The sequence below is a fragment of the Cebus imitator genome, unplaced genomic scaffold (assembly GCF_001604975.1).
Source record: "Cebus imitator isolate Cc_AM_T3 unplaced genomic scaffold, Cebus_imitator-1.0 Scaffold21, whole genome shotgun sequence".
Taxonomy (NCBI): Eukaryota; Metazoa; Chordata; class Mammalia; order Primates; family Cebidae; genus Cebus; species Cebus imitator.
The window spans coordinates 5,901,561-5,907,560 of NW_016107336.1; the positions used below are offsets into that span (position 1 = coordinate 5,901,561).

General features: G+C 40.2%; 1 long non-coding RNA gene across 1 annotated transcript in view; it reads left to right on the forward strand.

Moving 5' to 3' along the window:
* LOC108299391 overlaps positions 1-4,098 on the forward strand; it is a 435,824-nt gene extending 431,726 nt beyond the window's left edge. Inside the window, exon 4 of the long non-coding RNA XR_005198934.1 lies at positions 3,951-4,098. This is a non-coding gene — a long non-coding RNA (uncharacterized LOC108299391). The remainder of the gene's footprint in view (positions 1-3,950) is intronic.
* The last annotated feature ends 1,902 nt before the right edge of the window (positions 4,099-6,000 follow it).

Here is a 6,000-nt window from a genome sequence, read left to right on the forward strand (position 1 = left end):
ATGTTTACCTACTGCCTCCTGCCTCCTTTGGTCAAGGAATCCCCCTGGGAGTGGTAGCCCCACTCACATTTCCAGTTTTGCCCCTGTAGGAGTGCAGAGTTGGTTCATGCAGGCGTTGCACATGGCAGCCTGCATGGGAGGAGACCCACCCGGGACAGAAGGTGAGAGGTGCATGGTGCCAATGAGGAGAGGGGCTCTCAGGCCCAACTTGAGCAAATCTGATGACTCTGGCAATGTTGCTGGAGCCAATGGCAGTTTGAGAGACAGAAGGAGGGGTGCAAGCACTGAATACAAACCCTAGTTTAGGCTTTCCGAAGCCTGGTTCACGGTGGCCCACTGCATACATTAGAACCACCTGGCATGTTCCTAAACTATAAACTCCTGGGTTATGCCCAGAACTGCTGAATTGGATTCATCTCAGCTGTGATTCTGAACTCTTCATGTTATGTGAACATCATTAGATGAGTTATGCACAGTAAAGTTCAAGAACCGCTATTGAACATTTGGATTTGGATTCAGCTGTGACCAGTTTTTGCTGGCTTAAACATCCTGACTCAGGGATGCCTCTTCTATAAACGGCTAATACTGTTTCTTATCAGGAGAAGCAGTTGCTAATATCAAGTACTGTGAAGCAGGAAGGCGGTGTGACAATTATTGTGTACATAGAGATACACATCCCACACGCTTGTGTTCTCCTCGGGGATCTTCTGTATTCCCCTTCCTCACACCTGCTTCAACTTCGAGCCTTTCGGGTTTTATTGAAATACTCTTGACATTTATGCTTGGACACTTGAAAAAAAGTTTTTTCTCTTTACACTATTAAGCCTTCTGTTGATTGATTTTGGCCTTTGTACTTTCTCCAAATCTATTCTTTTCCTTAGCTTTCTCACTCTTCAGGGGATTTCAAGTCCAAATATTGACCAAATAATTCTCTGGGCTCTAATTTATAAAATATTTCCTCTTGGGTCAGGAAAATAAGAGGTTTTATTGCAGTTCAGTTCTAAAAGTAGTAGACAGAGCTTGGGTGTTTAAACAGGGCCTGAGGCAAGGTTTTGCCAACCTTTCAGAGGCTGCATAACAAATATTTTTTATTTGCTCTGTGAGGTGTTGGAGTTAGCTACAGCCTCCTGAAGGTCATCTCTGAGCCTTCACTCCCTGCTACCCACACCAACTTTTATGAGTCCCCTATGAAAATAAAATCACCCTAGGAGGGATCATACTAAGCTATAATCAGTTAATACCTTGCTTTTCAATTAACACTCTAGCAGGGATTATTTGAAAGTCAGCTGAGAATAGGAACAGAGGCAGGATGGCACTTGGAAAGCCTATTTAGAATAAGAAGAAAGAAGGAAAAAGGAAGGAAATCTTTACAGTTTTGTTTTAAACTGGTAGGTGGTCAGGGCACTTCAAATCACTTGGGTTATCTCAGTTTTCCAACCTGTGGTTTAAAGGCACATGACTGTGAAAACTTGGCTTTTAAGAAGAATCAGGGTGTTGAAGAAACAAGGAAATCCAGCTGATCATCCACTTTCTCCCTGTTGTTACATAACGATATTATGTCCCTACCAGTGTATGACTACTGTGTGTGTGTGTGTGTGTGTGTACATATATATCGAGAGAGAGAAAAGGAAGAAAGAGCTAGGTCTTAAAAATCCCCATGCCATCCTTTATTTGCTTTGTGTTCTTTGTGTTTATTGCCAACATAACTTAAAGGTAAGGGGTGCTCAAGCCAACAACATTGATGTGATGGTTGCTACTCTAGTGAGCTGCTGGGACAGACCTCATGAGATAAATTGTACTCATGAGATAAATTTGTGCTCGGATTAGGATTTTGAGCCTAGTCCTGACACAAAAAGAGCAGCATCTCCTCTCCAAAAGGACAAAAGTAGGTTGGTTGCTCTAATTTCAGGTAATTCCTTGTGTGGTATTATACAATCCACTTCACCACGTCTGCCTGAATAATGATTTTTATTTACTTATTTGTTTATGTTTTAATACAATGGTACAAAAGAATATATGTGATATTTGTATGTATGCATATATATGTGTGTGTGTGTGTGTGTGTGTGTGTGTGTGTGTGTATGTATATATATGTATATGTAAGTCAGGGGTCCTTGACCCCCAGGCCATGGATAGGTACTGGTACCTGTACCGGTTGCTGTTAGAAACTGGTCTGCATAGCAGGAGGTGAGCAGTGGGTGAGTGGAGCTTCATCTGTATTTATAGCCACTTCCCATTGCTTGAATGAGCACCTGAGCTCAGCCTCCTGTTAGATCAGCAGCAGCATCAGATTCTCATAGGGGCGTTATCCCTACTGTAAACTGCACATTCGAGGGATCTAGGTTGTGTACTCCTTAAGAGAATCTAATGCCTGATGATCTGTCCCTATCTCCCATCACCCTCAGATGAGACTGTGTAGTTAAAAAAAACAACAGCAAGCTCAGGACTCCCACTGATTCTGCATTATGCGGAATTGTATGATTATTTCATTAAGCGTTACAATGTAAAAATAGAAATAAAGTACACAATAAATGTATTAATAACACTCTTGAATGTTCACGAAATTGTCCCAAATATCCCTGGTCTGTGGAAAACTTGTCTTCCATGAAACCTTCCCCTGGTGCCAAAACCATTGAGAACTGATGATGTCAGTTATAAAGTGTGAAAATGTAACCGGCAACTGTGAACCCATCATCCAATCAAATTATTCAAACATAGTCGCAATGCTTCCCTGTATCTATCTCCTGCTTCCATACTGAAATACTCCCCTCATTTTGCACAAACGGTAACCAGTACTTTGATTTTTGTGTAATTATTGCCTATTCTACTTTTATACTCTTGTCGTTTTCTTGTTGGTAGGTCTAAATAACAGATTTTTTCAGTTGTGCTTTTTTTTAAGCATTTCATTAAACATATCACTTGGGATATCTTCTTACGAGATTTGTTGTTTTTCACTTTGCATCATGGTTGTCTGTAGCTATAGTTCAACCATGTATATTCCATGGAATAGCTATGTCACAATTGACTTCTCTGTTCTCTTGTTAAAGGAGAATTACGGCTTCCAGTTGGTTGTTCCTGTGATGAATATATCCTATACATCCCCTGGTGCACATACATGCAAGTTTCACTAACACATATGCATAGCGCAGAGTTTCTTGACCTCAGCAGTACTAACGTGTGGGACCAGATAAATCTTCCTTGTGTAAGACTGTCCTATGCATCATAGGGTGTTTAGCAGCATCCCTGGCCTCTACCCACTAGATGTCAGTAGTGTCTCCAAGTTGTACAACCAAAAATGTCTCCTGACATTGCCAAAGATACTCTAGGGGTCAAAATAACTTACCTAGAAATACAACTGCTGGGTAGATACAATATATACATATTCACTTTCACAAGAGAAAGCCCAGTTGTTTTCCAAAGTCATTGTAGCAATTTAGTGCCCACCGGCTTTCCCGTTGATTCATTTCTTCTCTGATACTGGGTATAGTCAGATCTTCTAACTTCAGATAATTAAATAGGTGTGAAATTGTATATTATTTTGGTCATAACTTGTATTTCCTTGATTATTAGCTAGGTTGAGCACCTCATCATATCTGTATTGGCCATGCTTGTTTCTTCTTCTGTTGAGTGTCTGTGTTTTGGCTTTTGCCTGTTTTTCAATAATAGGGGTGTCTATTATTGGTTGGTAGAAATTAACTATGTATTCTGGATATTAATCTTTATTTGTTAAGTGACTTGTAAATATCTCCATTCCTTTGCCATTTATTTTTCCTACCCTCTGATGGTGTATTTGCTGAACACAATTTTTTATTTTAAGTAAAATACGAAAAATGTAAACTAAATACTAAAATTTTAATTTTAATATTAAAATAAGATTGAATTTTTGTTTATGATTAGCCTTTTTTCCCCTAAGATTCCAAAGAAATTTTCCCGTTTTCATTTCTCATTAGGATATAAGAAGAATGGCTCCTTCCTGAGTTACTCTTTCTTGGATCAATTACTCTGATGGAAACCAGCTACCATGTCACAAGTACACTCAGCTGGCCTAATGGGAGACCCACATGGGAAGGAACTGAGGCCTCCCATCAATAACCAACACCAACATACTGCAGGTGAGTGAGTTATTTTGGAATTGGATTCCCCAGCACTCATCAAGTCTTCAAACAACTGCAAGTTTATGAGAAATCCTGACCCACTCCCCAGATACCAGGTCCTCCTAGTCTGACCCTCAGAAACTGGGAGGGATAATGAATGTTCATAGTCATTTTAAACAACTGACTTAGAGAGTAATTTGCTATAATACAATACATAACAAATACAGCTTCCTTTCTAGTTTGGTAATGATCTTTGATTGTGAGCACATTTCTTGATCTCTTTGATGAAAATCCTGCAGGTCAAAAATTGAGAAGTCTTTCTATCAGTCTGGGTATGCTTTCTAACTATGGCTTCTGTCACTGATGGTAGAATTCTTCTACCATCATTCATGGTAGAATTCTTGAGCTGACCCAAGAAGATAAATTGAGGACCTTGGGCCAGCTCAAGAATTCAAGACTCAGATCCCCTACTTTAACATTTGCCCAAGACTTAGTAGCCCATAGACAGTAGCTTTGCTGCTGTCCTGGTCTACTGTTAAGTGACCGTGTTTCTCCTGACCCCTGATTGTTCTGATCCCAGTTCTTCACTGCAGTTCACATGGCAGGGGTTTGGGGAGAAGGTTTGAATATCTCCACTAATTTAAATGCAGACAACAATGCTTTAAAGACTGTCCTATGTAATAGATAGTAACAGGAGGTTTTCAGAGCACCTAGTCAGCCATAGTACTAAAAGCAGGTAGCCAAAAGGCCTTCTTATCTAGAGAAATGGAGCAGACAACTTCTTTCCAAACACATGGGCATTTGATAAATGTTATCCAGGGCTTATGGCACCATATGATGAAGTTGAAACCCTCTTTTAATCAACTATTAACCTATTGATAGACAAAACCAAACTGGTTTAGATGTCTCTTCAACATGAGGGTCCATAAATTAGACCTATACCTTCAGCCTTCTCAGATAACACATGCTAAATTATTTAGCTTGCTAAGTGCCAAAAATTCAAACTTCTAATCAGTTTCAGCTTTCCCAAGGCAGAATTTCTGGTAACTACTGATGTGGAAAGATGATGGGAGTGAGGATGGCCTCTGGCAATAACTCTCTTGGGTCTCTACATCTCAGTTATAAAATTATAAAATGTAGAGGGTGTCTCTGTCTACAGATTTAAAATGTTATAAAATTTATAAAATGTAGACATGGTTTGAGATGACTGTTAAAATATTTTCCAGCTCCCACAATTTCAAAAATATCTATAATGTCCATTAGCAGTTAAAAAAAAATTATACATCAAATAGACCTCTCCTAGCTATCAAGCTGCTGAGGTGGTCAAAAAAGAATGAGATTATTTCCAAATTGCCATTACCAAGTCTACATTTCACATTGACTTAACCCACAGCCTTGGAGACCCTCTCATTTTCTCTAAAAAGGCCTCAGATGTGGCAGCACTTCTCAAACACTTACTGCTGTGGTGTGAATAATGGTGTCCCCTGTAAGCCCCACATACTGAAACATAATACCCAATGCTATAGCATTAAGAGGTAGAACCTTTAGGAAAGTCATTAGGTTATAAGAGCTTTGCCTTCATGAATGGGATCAGTGACCTTATGAGAAACGTTGAAGGGGGGCCAGGCGCTGTGGCCCACACCTATAATCCTAGCACTTTGGGAGGCCGAGGCGGGTGGATCACGAGGTCAAGAGATCGAGACCATCCTGGTCAATATGGTGAAACCCCGTCTCTACTAAAAATAAAAAAAAATTAGCTGGGCATGGTGATGCATGCCTGTAGTCCCAGCTACTCAAGAGACTGAGGCAGGAGAATTGCTTGAACCCAGGAGGTAGAGGTTGTGGTAAGCCGAGATCGCGCCATTGCACTCCAGCCTGGGTAACGAGAGCGAAACTCCATCTCAAA